This window comes from Vipera berus (genome assembly GCF_964194415.1).
Source record: "Vipera berus genome assembly, chromosome: 4".
Classification (NCBI taxonomy): Eukaryota; Metazoa; Chordata; class Lepidosauria; order Squamata; family Viperidae; genus Vipera; species Vipera berus.
The window spans coordinates 85,636,696-85,652,937 of NC_138206.1; the positions used below are offsets into that span (position 1 = coordinate 85,636,696).

Consider the following 16,242-nt stretch of genomic DNA (forward strand, 5'->3'; position numbering starts at 1 on the left):
GGCAAGTGGGGTCTTTTTGAAGTACCTATAGGATGTGATTATGTTTCAAAAGGAGCTCTTGGGTTTTCTTGCATTTTTAACACACTATTTGATTGAGATCTGGAACAAAGGGGCCATAGAAACTTTTGACTGGATTGTGCCTATACAGATTCTCTGTGCACCAGCCTCATTGTGCACCTTTATTTTCAGAAGGCCTCTGGAGGATGAAGTGACAGCAAAGACTCCAGCAGCACCACTGGTGGAAAACTAGGAGTGAATCTGAGCAGAAACAGTAAACATCCTTTATCAGAACCTACCTTGTAGCAATAAGGATCATGAAAAAGCTCTTAGATCCATGTGCCTCTTGGTTGGTTAGGGTTTCCAGATGGATGGATGGATCAATGAAGAAGTAAATTCTTTGAGATGAAGTGATTCTATAGCTTTGAAAGGGGTGATGATACACACACACACACACACACCAAGGCCATTTCTGGATCCCGCTGATCTGGACAATTTTTATCTAGTCTCCAGTATTTCCTTTTTAGGGAAGGTGGTGGTTTTGGTCCTGCTTATCAGTTACCTGTGGTTTGCTTGGAATGGGGATGTACATCCATCCTGGCTCTCTTTGATCTCTTGATGGCCCCAGATACCATCAACCGTAGTATCCTTCTGCACCTACTTCAGGGGCTAGGAAAGAGGAACACCTCTGGGGCTCCTTCAAGTTAGTGTTTGTTGGAGAAGCTTGCTTTGTGTCAATGGACAGTACCCTCTCTTCCCTACCTTTCAGCACATACACCAAGCCTGGGCTATATTGCACAAGGTGGAGTATTGCACATATGTAAATAATACCCAGTGATACATCTCTTCCCCCAGCCATATAAAGGAAGCCATCAAAATTCTATCCTGATGTTTGAAGGTTTTGAAGGTCTGGATGGGCAAACACAGCAAGATTAAATGGCCATGAATACTGGGTTCCACGTATCCAGGAACTGAAGCATTTCCATCTTTAATTCTGAATGGAGTGGCACTGCCCTTTTAGATTCAGTGTGTGATGTGAGAGCAATGGCAGTGATCATGGGGGCCTTCGTATAACATGCACCAGTTGCATTCATTCCTGAAATGAAAGGTGTTCCTCATGGTCATTCACATTTTTAGTAACTTCACAGTTGCATTATTGAATTGCAACACACTCTACATGTGGTTGCCCTTAAAGACCACTCAGAAGTTTCAGTCAGTGCAGAATGCAGTAAGTAGCTACTGCATGGGTATTTATGTGTTCAGTTCATTATGCCCATATGAGACCACTATTCTGTAAGCAGCACTACCTCCTGTACTCCTTTTGGGTACAGTTCAAGGTATTTGTTGTCACTCTTTAAGTTGTACTTGGCATAGAAATGGGCACCTTTCTCCCAAGAACATCTGTTTCATCCCACACATTCCAGTAGCATCTTCCTTTTTTTCTCTTTTAAACACTGTTTTGTTTATGTCTGTTTTCTGCAATCTCCCCCCAATATGAAACTGGAGCCCAGTTCTATTTGCCTATAGAAAAGTTATTAATTCCTGGCATTTTTCCCAGATATTTGGATCCAGTTAAGTGCAGGATCACATTGGTTTAAGAGTTAAAGCACAAGGCTAAAAATCAGGAGACTGTGAGTTCTGGTCCCACCTTAAGCATGAATGCCAGCTGAGTGACCTTGGGCCAATCATGTTCTCTGAGCCCATGATGTCAAGCCTGAGCAACAAGCTAGGCAGTCAGTTCCTGTTGCAAACAATGGATCGATATTCCGTTGATCTGAAAAATAATCTGACCCTGCACTTGTGAGAAAACACTAGGAAGGGGGAAAATGAATTCAGTTGAGTGAGTACCCTTTTGGTTGTCTAATTATCCCATTTGGCTGCCATATTATATTTTATACACTAGGTTTAATGTTTTTTTAAAATATTGTATTTTTGTTAGTTGCACACTAAGAGTCACTTAGTTTGAGTCAGGTGGCCCTATAAGTCTATGCACTGCTTTTTTTGTAAAAGAAAAAGGTGCCAGAACTCACACATGTCATACAACCCGCCTTGCCTACCCTACAAGGTTCCATCCCAAAAAGGTGCCGGAACTCAGTTCTGAGCTTTCTATGAGAAAAAAAGCCCTGAGTCTATGAAATAAATACCACCACTTTGCCATGTTTTGTATTGTATTTGCTAATCTAAAATACTGAGATTACATAATGAATTTCAATGTATTTTTTAAGGGCATCGAGTTGGGAAATCATTGGTTTTCATTCCCAATTAAATAAGGTCCAAAGACACATAACTTAATTTGTTCTTGTGTTTTATCCTTATTTTCCCCCATTTCTCTTGTTCCTTTAACTCTCTTCTCTCTCTACAGAGTACAGGTAGTCCTTGACATATAACAATTGAGCCCAAAAGTTTTGTTGTTAAGAGAGACATTTGTTAAGTGAACTTTGCCACATTTTACGACCTTTCTCACTACAGAAACATCTTCATCAACGATTTGGATGAGGGGATAGATGGGGAACTCATCAAATTCGTAGACAATACCAAGCTGGCAGGAATAGCCAACACTCCAGAAGACAGGCTTAAGATACAAGAGGATCTGGACAGACTTGAACACTGGGTGCTATCTAACAAAATGAAATTCAATGGTGAAAAAGTACGGTTCTATATTTAGGCAAGAAAAAAACAAATGTACAGGTATAGTATAGGGGGTACCTTGCTCAATGGTAGTAACTGTGAGAGGGATCTCGGAGTCCTAGTGGACAATCACTTCAATAAGAGCCAGCAGTGTGCTGCAGCTGCCAAAAAAGCCAACACAGTGCTAGGCTGCATTAACAGAGGGATAGAATCAAGATCACGTGAAGTATTAATACCACTTTACAATGCCTTAGTAAGGCCACACTTGGAATACTGCATCCAGTTTTGGTCACCACAATGTAAAAAAGATGTTGAGACTCTGGAAAGAGTGCAGAGAAAAGCAACAAAGATGATTAGGGGACTGGAGGCTAAAACATATAAGGAACAGCTGCTGGAATTGGGTATGTCTAGTTTAATGAAGAGAAGGACTAGGGGTGACAAGATAGCAGTGTTCCAATATCTCAAGGGCTGCCACGGTAAAGAGGGAGTCAAGTTATTCTCCAAAGCGCCTGAAGGCAGGACAAGAAACAATGGATGGAAACTAATCAAAGAGAGAAGCAACCTAGAACTAAGGAGAAACTTCCTGACAGTTAGAACAATTAACCAGTGGAACAACCTGCCTCCAGAAGCTGTGAATGCTCCAACACTCAAAGTTTTTAAGAAGAGACTGGACAGACATTTGTCTGGACTAGATGACCTCCAAAATCCCTTCCAAATTTACTATTTATTTATTTATTTATTTATTTATTTATTTATTTATTTATTTATTTATTTAATTGAATTTCTATACCGCCCTTCTCCTGAAGGACTCAGGGCGGTGATTATGATTATGATTTAAGTTGTTAAGTGAATCACTGTAGTTGTTACGTTAGTAACAAGGTTGTTACTAACAATGTTCCCCATTGACTTTGCTCGTCAGAAAGTTACAAAAGGGATCATATGATCCCGGGACGCTGCATTGATCATAAATATGATTCAGTTCCCAAGCATTTGAATTTGATCATGTGACCATGGAGATGCTTCAACAGTCCTAAGTGTGAAAAATAGTCATAAGACATTTTTTTGGTGCTGTTGTAACTTTGAATGGTCACTAAATGAACTGTTGTAAGTCAAAGACAAAAATGCAAACATTTCTTGGGTATAATCTTATTTTGTATTATTTGAAAGGAATAACATGACAATTGACTGTGCAACAATAATGGAGTGATATCTTAGTGTGACTAAGGAAGAAATGCTATCTACATTCTCTTGATCACTTAACCATGAGCCAACAGTGTTCAGCAACAGCCAAAAAAGCTAACACAATCCTGGGCTGTATAAACAGGGGCATAGGTTCTCCTGCTTGAGCAAGGGCTGGACTATAACACCTCCAAGGTCCATTCCATTCCATTCCATTCTGATTATTATTATTCCCTTGCAATTTTATTAATTTTTAAAGCAGGAATGCAATACGAAACAAATGTAAAGATTTCCATAATTACACTTTCAATACTTGAGAATCTAAGGATATAAAATCTTGGAAATACTATTGGCCATTTGGGCCATCAAATCCCCTACTAAGCACAGGAAGTCAAACCATCCCATATAAAAAACTGCCTAGGTTCTGCTTAAACACAATCACTGAAGGGAGCTCACTACATCTTTAATTAGCTCTTCTGTCTATATTTTCTCTTATTTTAGGACATTTTTTAAAATACAATCAAAATTTATCTTCCTATAATTTAAATTTATTCTTCCACACCCTGCAATTTAATCAGCAGGTCTTTCTTTCAGAAGATAACTCAAGATTCTCAGTCTTTTTTCAAGGTTAAACATATCCATCTCCTTCAATCCCTTTTTGTAGGATTTTACTTCTAATCTGATCTTTTTTCTGAAACTAATCCAGTTTCCTTAAATCCTTCAAGTGTAATACCTAATAAGGGACTCAGTAAGTGAGGTGGGCTATGCCCAAGGAATATAAAGTAGAACAATTACTTCTGTGATTTTAACATATCATACCACCAGCTCATGCTCAGTTTGCAATCAACTACAATGGCAGATCTTTTTCACAAGTGTCATATATTACCATAAGATTTTATTGTATTTGACAGAATTTTCTATCAACAATATAAAAAAAAATCCTGAAGGAAATTTCCCAGGCATCATGTACTACCTAAATAAGTGTCAGCAAACCTATGACATGCGTGTCAAAGATGACACATCAGTGTTTACCAACAGCCAGCAATAACTTTTCTCCAAAGCATGCCCTATTTTATGTTATTTTCAGAAGATGCAGAGGCTGTACTAGAAGTGGGGGGTGCCCTCATGCAACCTCTGGAGCCTCTAAAAATCGTTTGAGAACAGAGCAAGCTTTTGCAAGGTTTCCAGAGGCTGCAAAGGTTGCAGAGCATTCTCTGAAGCCACTTTAAAAATAAATGCCTTGTGCGAACTGGAGAAGCCTCAGGTAGGATGCAGGGGCTTGTCAGAAAGAAGGATGACACATATCTACACAAGTGTTCAATTCATGCTTCTTTCTCCTGAGCATAATTCACCCTGAAGCAATGGCCTGTAGCTCATGAAAATTCTCATCCTAGTTCAGTAGGGCTTCCAACTAATCACGAGGCACTTGACTGTTTTTGTTTCTACACCATTGTAATCTAGAATAGCATAATTTCATGCTAAATTATGGATGTAATGTAATGACATTATGGATGGAAACTAATCAAGGAGAGAAGCAACCTGGAATTAAGGAGAAACTTCCTAACACTGAGGATAATTAACAAGTGGAATGATTTGCCTTCAGAAGTTGTGAGTGTTCCATCACTGGAGGCTTTTAAGAAGAGACTGGACAACCATTTGTTTGAAATGGTATAGGGTCTCCTGCTTGAGCAGAGGACTGGACTAGAATCACTAGATAGAAGGTCCCTTCCAGCTCTATTTTCGATACTCATTTTATTTATTTATTTTATTTTATTTTAATTCCATTTCTATCCCGCCCTTCTCCGAAGACTCAGGGCGGCTTACAAGCTTAGCAGTATGTTTCAGAACTTACTCCTGTCCGTTCCATGAATTGCACTTAATTGCAACCCTTGGCTTCCCCCGCTCCCATCGATCCCTGGATTCTCCTCTTGCAACACCACCCTCATCCTTCGCGCCCCTTCCTCTCCTGGCCCCGCCAGCTTCGTGCTTCCAAGTTCAAGGCCCAGGGGGGAGCGGGCAAGACCCTGGCATCGGAAGGTTGGGACGGCAGTCTATCCCATCTCCTGCTCAGTGCAGGAATCCTCATAAAATCGTCTCGGACATTTGGCTGTCTAGGGAACTGACACACACATACACCGGTTAATTGTTTCCGCCATCCAACTGTTCTGACACTGCTGGAGAATGATGACACCTCAATTGACAGAGCGCCCCAGGGTCGTGAAAGGAGAACATGCCAGCTCTAAGCCTGTTCCCTTTCAATTCTACTCTATGGCTCCATCTCCCTAGAGCGGCAGGGCCTTACCAAAGCACGCGCCGCTCTGTCCCTCATGCGTCTGCCCACGCGCAATGCATGCCGGGTTACAGCTTCCTTCTCGCAAGTCCTCCGGGGCTGCGCCGCGCTGCCATCCGTCTTTGCTGCCTTTTTTTTCCCCTTCTTCAGCCCCCCCCCACTTCCCTCTACTCCTCCAAGATGGTGGCGCTGCGTTCTGGGTGATCCAAGAGGAAAAGACGGAGGCGCAGCGCGGCCCTACTCGGCCGCCACCATCTCGTCAGCCACGCGCACGCCTAGAGCGCCGACGGTCTTCCCATTCCCAGGCCTCGCCTGGCCCGGCCTAGCGCAGTCCCCGCCTTAGCCTTCGGCGGCTCCCCACGCGCTTCACGTCCTTTGCATTGGCCGCACGGCCTAGGCTAGGCGTCAGCTGAAGGAACACCATCCGCCTGCCCAGCGTCTGGAGCTGGCCGGTCTCACCAGTGCCTGCCGGCTACATCGGAAAACGACAGGTAAGTCGGCGCCTGGGGAAGTCCTGTTTTGGGCTAGGTGCACGCTGCCCTTTCCGCTCGAAAGGGATCGTGCCGGCGTCAGCAGTCGTCAGGCCTCTCTGTCCGTCAGAATCCCTCGGACCTGCTCGCGCCTTTAAGGAGAGACGGCAGCGCCTGTGCCCGGTGCGAGGAAGGGGAAGTGGCTTTTTTCCCTGTGAAGGTGCTGCCATCCGGGGCCGAGCGACGGACAGCCGCTGAAAGTTCCTTGGGGCCAGTCCTTTATCAGCAGAGCGGTCTAGCGCAGGGCCCGCCAACTGCTGAGAAAGAAACGTCGAGAGGGCGAGATGGTACGTTTGGGCAACGTTAGGCCGCTGTCCTGGACACACGTTCTTGGAGATTAGCACAACTGAACACAATGCAACTTACTTCGGACGGGTAGAGCGTAGGATAGTGGTGTGAAAGCGAGGAAATTCCTTCTTGAATCAGATTAAAGAATTATTCAACCCATCGGCTCTCGTAGATTCCCTCTCGAAGACTCCAGATGACGATTAGAGTCTACGTTGAAAATTGGGTATTTTGCTTGTCAGTTCAGGCCTCCTTTCCTCCACTGCCTCCACCCACTCACTACCCACCACCATCCGCACACAATAGTGAGAACTCTACTGGGAGTTACTGTATCTGAGAATTAGAAACAATTTGCCCATGGACTCAGCTCCAGTGCAGTTTTGAAATTGTATTGAAATATAAATGGCTGCATCATATGATAGTAAGACAATTCATTATAGTATAAGCAGCAAAATCAACTTTAAATTTTCACCGTGTTGTGTAGATCCTGTATAGTTGTGCTTCTTTATTGTTTTTAAAAAGTTATCCTAGGCATTATTTTGATATCCAATATAACATAAGTCAGTGCAGCTGGCAAGTGTGTGATAAGTAATGTCAAACAAGCCTTAAAACATAAAACGAAGACTGTTGGGATTCATTTTACAAGATTCTTATGTCTTGTAAATATGTGACAACTGCTTATGAGAAATACTCATGCAGTTTTTATTATTCTTGATTTTTTCCCATAGAACAAGTAAGGTAATCAGGTAGTCCCTATTCTGAACTATTTAGATGTACATTGTTGATATGTTTTTTACCTTTTTCTGAATGCAATAAGTTTTGTTTTGCCTCCCTTCCTTACTTGTTTGTTTTTGCTAAACAGAAATCACCAATATTCAGGTAACTGACATGTAAGCTGCATTTAGATCTTTGCCTCAGAGGGCATTTACTTTCTCAATAGTTCATTAGTCCTAGTTAATCTTGTGTGTTCTAAAGTTTGATGTCAATACTCAGGTTCTAATGAATTCCAACTGTATTTTTTTATCCTGCCTTTATTATTTTTGTAAGAAAGCTCAAAGCAGCAACAAACAGTACCTAATACTGGTAGTCCTCAACTTACTACAGTTCATTTAGCGACCATTCAAAGTTACAACAGCACTGAAAAAAGTTGCTTATATTGCAGCATCCCCATGGTCACGTGATCAAAATTCAAATGCTTGCTAACTGCAGTATCCAAGCACATGTGATCCCCTTTTTACAACCTTCTGACAAGCAAAGTCAATGGGAAAGCCAGATTCATTTAACAGCCGTGTTGCTAATTTAACAACTTCAGTGATTCACTTAACATCTGTGGCAAAAAAGTCATATAATGGGGCAAGCTTACCTGTCTCACTTAGCAACAGAAATTTGGGGGTCTATTATGGTCATAAGTTGAGGACTACCTGTACTTCTTCCTTTTTTCTCTATAACAACACTGAGGTGGTTTGGGCTAAGACAGCAATTGACCCACAGCCACCCAGCGTTGTAGAATGGTGTATTGATCACTAGACCTAAGTGGCTATTTAAGTGTGGGGAAGAAGGAATATGCTTGTATCCTCTGTTGCCCCATTATGGTCCCAGTGGTTAGGTTTTGCCAATCACTACAACTTAAGGTTGAATTGTTGAAGAAATGGAACCTCTTCTATATATGCATATAAGTGTCTTTTGTGAATTAGAAACCTTTATGTAGAGATTCCTGAATTACATATAAGTCTCTGTATATTGTGCTGGTTCTGCACAAAAACAATATTGGGGGGGGGGAGCAAGGTTGAGCCATAAACATGAGGAATCTATCAAATGTATTACTTTTTTTCCTTACCTCAGATCAACAGAATTTTAATTTTAACTGGGGTTTTATTTGTTCAGGGACGGATATAATTTTTAACTGTTTTTAACTATTGTATTTTTTGTTTTAATCACCCTGTAAACCGCCCTGAGTCCTTTGGGAAAGGGCGGTATATAAATATAATAAAATAAATAAATAAATAAACACTCCAAACATTTGTCTGAACAAAAAAAAATAAAACTGCACTTGAGTGATTTTTGTGAAGTTTAAAAAAACCCTATATACCGTAAGTTAGGATTCCAAGGAGGAAAATGTTCCTGTTTAGTTTTTATAGTTTGGATGCATGTGTGAAGTTGCTTGATGAATGCCGTAATATATATTTATTTTGTTTAAATACCGGTAAATTACGGCAACCACCAAGTAGAATCTAGATCCTTTAGTTCAGAGAAAGAAAACTGAAAGTAGAAAAGCCAGTTCCCCTGCAAGTATAGTTTATGCCACATGTTATTTTCCATGACCAAATTAAAAAGAAAGCATGCATACTTTTACTAGTAAAATCAGGTGGTTTACGAGGGAAAGAATTATTTTATTTCTTCCCAGTAAAATTTGTTAAGGATGGAAAATATCAATGTTGTATGAAGATCAAATACTTAATGAGAAGAGAGTACTCACTGGAAAAGACCCTAATCTTGGGAAGTTTGAAGGCAAAAGGAGAAGATGGCAGAGTATGAGATTGAATAGTGTCATCAAAACAATGAATAAATTTGGGCAACCTCTGGGAGACGGGAGTCTGACATTCTGTGGTCCACAGGATTGCAAAGAGTTGGACACACCTTAGCAACTGAACAACTAATGCTGTATTCTTTTTGGGATGAATATTTCCTTTATCATCAGGAGATACCTGGAAAGGGTATTAAAGAGCAGAAAATTTTAAATAATAGATTGTTCAATAGTTCATATGGTGATTCAAGTTCTGATTTAAAATATTACCAATTTCAAGAATTTGCAGAATAAACATGGATCTCATCCAATTGCTTCATATTTTAACTTGCAAAATTGGAATAATGGAGTTTATTGCAAGAATATTTAAATTTTATCCTATTGACATCTCTGTCCTTTGGAACAGGAGTTCCTAACCCCCGGTCCATGGACTAGTACCGGACCGCAGCATGCCAGCAACCAGTCCACACAATCAAGCCAAAACCCCATCTGTGGGATGTAGGCAGCACACAAAACCATGCCCCCTCTGGTCCATGGAAAAACTCTCCACAGAACCGGTCCCTGATGCCCAAAAGGTTGGGGACCTCTGCCTTGGAAGTTCAAAATGACTTATTTGGAGTTCCTAGGTAGCTTCTGATTAAAGTACTGACAAATGTTGAGATGTGCTTTAATAGTACAATACCATTGTGATCACAGAGTTCTAAAAATAATATGTACAATGTTTTCTAGAGGATGAGTAGCTTGATCCAGAAAAGGTGATCTGTGAACTTAAGGTGATTGTCCCGAGTTTAGTGAAATTATGAATGAGATGCATATTTTGTTTTGTTCTGTTAATGGACTGCCCATTTTGATAGTTATTAACATGTAATGAGTATACTAAAGCTGACATAAGCTCTGATGTCAAATGGTAAGAAATAGTCTCCTTTGAGCTGAGCTTGATTGTTGATGACTTCATGTTCAGACCCATATAGTTTTGTAAGTAACAATGCAAAAGTGTTTTCCTATAAAGCCTATTTTTTATTTATCAGCTTAGCTGATATTTCCAGATATGTGGTTTCCTACTCCAAGTGTTAGCCAGGTCCATCCTTGCTTAGCTTTTTTAATTCAGTCAGAATCTGCTACATATCACCATCAAATAGTTTGTGCTGATTTAAATGTAATGTTAAAATATTACACAGTAAGCCTAACTAAGCCTTATTCTTTCATGCTTCCCTCCCTTTATTTGCAGTAAAAAACAGTTCAGAATATTACCTTCTGTTGTTGATTCACCAAAGCCTGTGTCATATTATTCATAAATGTATATGGAGATTCTCAGTCATCCAGGTCATGGTTGTCCCAAAGGTGCTTTTTCACAAGGCAACTGGACTTTCTTGTTTTTCTTTGAAGACATTTCGCTTCTCATCCACGAAGCTTCTTCAGCTCTTGGATGAGAAGCAAAACATCTTTAAAGAAAAACAAGTAAGTCCAGTTGCCTCTGAAAAGCACCTTTGGGACATATTGTTCATACTTATACTAAACCCAAACTACATTATGTGTCAGCCTAACCATTGCTTCACTAAGCATAGGTGGAAGTAAACTTAAACAAAAAAGCATACAGATTATGTTTTGGGTGGTAGTGACACATTACTCTCCAGTGAGATCTGCATAAAATAGAAAAGTATCTCATTTAAATCTTGTGTTCATAACTAAAAACCTCAGTAGTATTAACAAAGTTTATATAATATATACACACACATGCATGTACCTTTTTGTGTAATGGCTAACTTCAAAAGGTGATATATCAAAACCAGGAACCATAACATGCATCCAGGCATTCAATCATTCAACTTGTATGCTGCCCATCTTTCCTGGAGATGACTCTAGCCACCCTTTCCATAGCAAAAACTTGAAAACAGTAGTTAAATTAGTTAGCTGGCAGACGTGCAGCGAAGAGTAATTTTCATCAGTTCCTACTTTTGGGATAGTTAACTTAAATCTCCAATGAATGCAGATACAACATCCTGTCTGATCCAGGTGAGTCAGTGACTGGAGCCTATCAACAATATATTCCTCTGAGCATATGCTCATCCCCTTTTCTCCCCATCTTCATCTGAGCTAGTAATGGGAATGGAACTATTGTAGTTTCTGTATATAACTGGCTACGTTGGAAACATTTAAAAAATCCCAGGAGTCAGCAAGCACACTTCAAAGCGTTGAAACAATGTCTCTTAAAATTTGGGTGGGGAATTTATTCAATGCTAGGAATTCTTGCAACGAGCCTTTATAGCTCCATGGTTAAAAAGTTTTGGATATCTTATTCTCCAGATGGTTTGGACAACAGTTCCTACAATCCAGTGTGTTGACTACTGAAGGGTATTAAGGTGGTTATTTAGCAGATATTATTTATGGTTACTGGATCTGAACTACAAAAATCCACTAGCTATGAGCAGAGATTTAAAGTTGACTATATCTCTCTGCTCATATCTTCTGTTGGTTGTCTGGATTTTTGTAGCCCAGATTGCATAACTCTAGATTAAACTAAAAACAGAATCTTCCCACCATCTCACAGATATTTCAGTTTGTGGCAGTATAAACAGCAAACCAGAATGATACAGGATATAAATCCTACCATTACATATTTGTGTTCCAAGGTCCAATACAAGTATATAAATTGAGGCACTTGCATGATGTTATTATGTGTATTATTTGCAACAGAGTCCCTCCACATCTTTTAATTTTTATAATAGATCTCTTGTGTTTTGTAAAGCTTAAATTTATTTTGAAAATTTGGGTTATGTAGGAGATTGCCTCTTCCAATTATATCACCCTGCCTCATTAGATCTGGCAGAGAAGGCATGTTGCAGATACTTTCAGGCCTGGCACAATCCTGCCAAAGTTCAGTTCTTACACCATATAGACTGAATCCTGCCAAACTAAACTATACTACCATAATCCAATAGATATTCTCTGCAAGTTCTAAAGAGTGCCTATCTTAAATCTACCTCTTCGCACGAGTCAGCTCCAGATTGTGCAGATCACCCCCATTCTTGGAATATGCTCCCTCTTTCCTTGGAACCTGCTGTTTACTGTAGTCCATCACATTTGGACTTAAATTTGGTGGGACCCAAGAAGCTAGCTTTCTTGGCTGTGGTACCCATCTTATGAAACTTTCACCTCTCCACCCCGAAATCAGGTTAGGCTACATCCCTGTAAATGTTCCAAAGTCCCCCATGACTGGTTATGACACCACACCCAGAGGTCTTAGGGAATCAGAGACATTGTAGTATTATTTACTCTGTCCATGCCTTGTAGTTTGTATATTTGTATATTTTTAATTTTTATAATATTAATTTTTAATAATGATTTTTAAATATTTTGTAATAATTGTTCTTATATATTTGTTGTTTTATTTAATTGTTGTGTGCTGCCTAGAGTCACTTCTTTTGAGATGGGCAATGATATAGATTTGGTTAATAAATAAAGCAGATTAGGATTATATTGTTAATATAATTAGACATGTTTCAGTTTATTATATTTTTATTATTATATCTATGTCTTTGAACAGCCAACATCCATAGGTTTAAGATAGCATATATATGGAACTGAATTATTCTTAGGCAATGGAAAAGTGTTCTCAAGAAACCAAGTTGGCCGAAGTATACAATCTAGTCACTGAAGTGGGGAACATATCAAAGAAGAGGATATATCAGTGGGGAATGAGAAATATTTGCCTACATCCATCCCTATTTTATTCTGACTTCTGTAGAAAACTGCAGTATGATAAACATGTAACCTGGAGAGAAAAGTAAAATTTTCTTTTATATGCGGAAAAAATTGGTGCACACTTTAGATAATTCTTTCATTCCTATATTCCCTTAAAACTATTTTTGTACTATGGAAATCTTTAGTTCTATAAATGCTGCTGTTTTTTCAATGTACAGAAAGTCCTCAGCAGATACAGTGGGACAAAAAAGTATTTAGTCAGCCACCTATTGTGCAAGCTCTCCCATTTAAAAAGATGAGAGAGGCCTGTAATTTTCATCATAGGTATATTTCAACTATGAGAGACAAAATGGGAAAGAATCCAGGAAATCACATTGTAGGATTTCTAATGAATTAATTCGTACATTCCTCGGTAAAATAAGTATTTGGTCACCTACAAACAAGCAAGATTTCTGGCTCTCACAGACCTGTAACTTCTTCTTTAAGAGGCTCCTCTGTCCACTCGTTACCTATTAATGGCACCTGGTTGAACTTGTTATCAGTATAAAAGACACCAGTCCACAACCTCAAACAGTCACATTCCAAACTCCACTATGGCCAAGACCAAAGAGCTGTCAAAGGACACCAGAAACAAAATTGTAGACCTGCACCATGCTGGGAAGACTGAATTTGCAATAGGCAAGCAGCTTGGTGTGAAGAAATCAACTGTGGGAGCAATTACTAGAAAATGGAAGACATACAAGACTACTAATAATCTCCCTCGTTCTGGGGCTCCACGTAAGATCTCACCCCGTGAGGTCAAAATGATCGCAAGAACGGTGAGCAAAAATCCCAGAACCACAGGGGGGGACCTAGTGAATGACCTGCAGAGAGCTGGGAACAAAGTAACAAAGGCTACCATCAGTAACACTACGCCGCCAGGGACTCAAATCCTGCAGTGTCAGACGTGTCCCCCTGCTTAAGCCAGTACATGTCTGGGCCTGTCTGAAGTTTGCTAGAGAGCATTTGGATGATCCAGAACAGGATTGGGAGAATGTCATATGGTCAGATGAAACCTAAGTAGAACTTTTTGGTAAAAACTCAACTCGTCGTGTTTGGAGGAGAAAGAATGCTGAGTTGCATCCAAAGAACACCATACCTACTGTGAAGCATGGGGGTGGAAACATCATGCTTTGGGGCTGTTTTTCTGCAAAGGGACCAGGACGACTGATCCGTGTAAAGGAAAGAATGAATGGGGCCATGTATCGTGAGATTTTGAGTGAAAACCTCCTTCCATAAGCAAGGGCATTGAAGATGAAACGTGGCTGGGTCTTTCAGCATGACAATGATCCCGGGCAACGAAGGAGTGGCTTCGTAAGAAGCATTTCAAGGTCCTGGAGTGGCCTAGCCAGTCTCCAGATCTCAACCCATAGAAAACCTTTGGAGGGAGTTGAAAGTCCGTGTTGCCCAGCGACAGCTCCAAAACATCACTGCTCTAGAGGAGATCTGCATGGAGGAATGGGCCAAAATACCAGCAACAGTGTGTGCAAAACTTGTGAAAACTTAACAGAAAACCTTTGACCTCTGCCATTGCCAACAAAGGGTATATAACAAAGTATTGAGATGAACTTTTGTTATTGACCAAATATTTATTTTCCACCATAATTTGCAAATAAATTCGTTAGAAATCCTACAATGTGATTTCCTGGATTCTTTCCCCCCATTTTGTCTCTCATAGTTGAGGTATACCTATGATGAAAATTACAGGCTCTCATCTTTTTAAATGGGAGAACTTGCACAATTGGTGGCTGACTAAATACTTTTTTGTCCCACTGTAGCTGTGGTGTGAGCCATCCAGAGTCATTGAGGGAGTGGCCAGCCATAAACATTTTCTAAATAAATTTGCAAAAATCTTTTTGCTTTACTTTCAAGCTCTATGTAGCTTACAAAAATTAAATAGAATGCATGTAGTGCACGTATACTTTAAAAGCTTTTACAGAAGCTTCCATGGACAGTATGTATGAAGATGTTGCTGATAGGATAAAAAAAAGCAGGACAACTATTACAGTCTAACAGAGAGAAAGTAAGACATCTCAACTTATTTGATTTGTTTGAAGTCAGTGAAATCGCTAGTTCAACTCTAGCTGTGCAAAGGAAGTTAACAATATTGCCTTAGAGGCAGCCACATATTCCTCATTATACCTTCAGTTGCAGTCAAATTATAATTATTTGGTTTTAATAGTTCAGGTCCTCTTTTTTTCAGTAGGATGAGGAAATCCAAGTGGTTTTTCATCTCCTGAACCCCAAGTGCTTAAATATATGCTTCCCTCCTCAACATGTCATCCTCATGTCACCCCATCTGTTTTAACTCAGTAGCAACAAGCATTGTCTAATGATATGTGCTGCTGTGTTGGCTAGGAAAGAACAACAGGCCAGTACAGTTCAGTACTCTAAATAGCCAGTATACTCAATGCCAAGACTTACAAAATGGCTAGGTTTTGTCTGAAGGACAGGAGTATTTTTGTTCACTCCTGCTTCCATCCAAAACTTTCATAATCTGTCACCATTGGTATGTTGACTTGAACTAACAGAAATTTCAGACTGCCCAATGACAGTCATTCATTAGGAGAACCAAGTCAGATTCACTACTAAATTTGCAACAACTGCAATGATTGATGCAGTAACATGATATTGGTGCAACAGGGTCTTTCAGATTTGGGGGCTTTGGCTCATTATGGCTTAGTTCAAATGCTCAAAAATTTAGGAAAAATTACTCCCCCCCCCCCCATTTCCAGTTTTCCCGCAACAAAAGTTGGTTGTGATATCTGATCAAATAGTTAATGCTGTGTTTTTTTAAATGGAAAAGTATACATAGATGAGAGAAGAAAAGTAAGTTATGAATTGATGACATTAACATCTGAACTGATGTTAATCTGATTATTAAATAATAGAATGATGCCATATGCTTGTTCATCATAGGTTTTATGATGAGTTATATTTGTTTTTTCATATTAAATTTATGTGATTGTGAAAAGTTCAGATTTGTGTATGTATGGTTAGTTATATGTAATGGCTGTGCACACGTGGAAAATAATTAGGTAAAAGGTCTTTGAATCCCTTGTGAGCAT

The 16,242-nt window shown here is 39.8% G+C and overlaps 1 protein-coding gene across 3 annotated transcripts in view; it reads left to right on the top strand.

Moving 5' to 3' along the window:
* Nucleotides 1-6,128: 6,128 nt before the first annotated feature.
* UBE3A (ubiquitin protein ligase E3A) overlaps nt 6,129-16,242 on the top strand; it is a 79,563-nt gene continuing 69,449 nt past the window's right edge. For all 3 annotated transcript variants that reach the window (XM_081326467.1, XM_081326468.1, XM_081326466.1), the window contains exon 1: nt 6,129-6,585. The gene's annotated coding sequence lies outside the window, so the exon portion shown is untranslated. The remainder of the gene's footprint in view (nt 6,586-16,242) is intronic.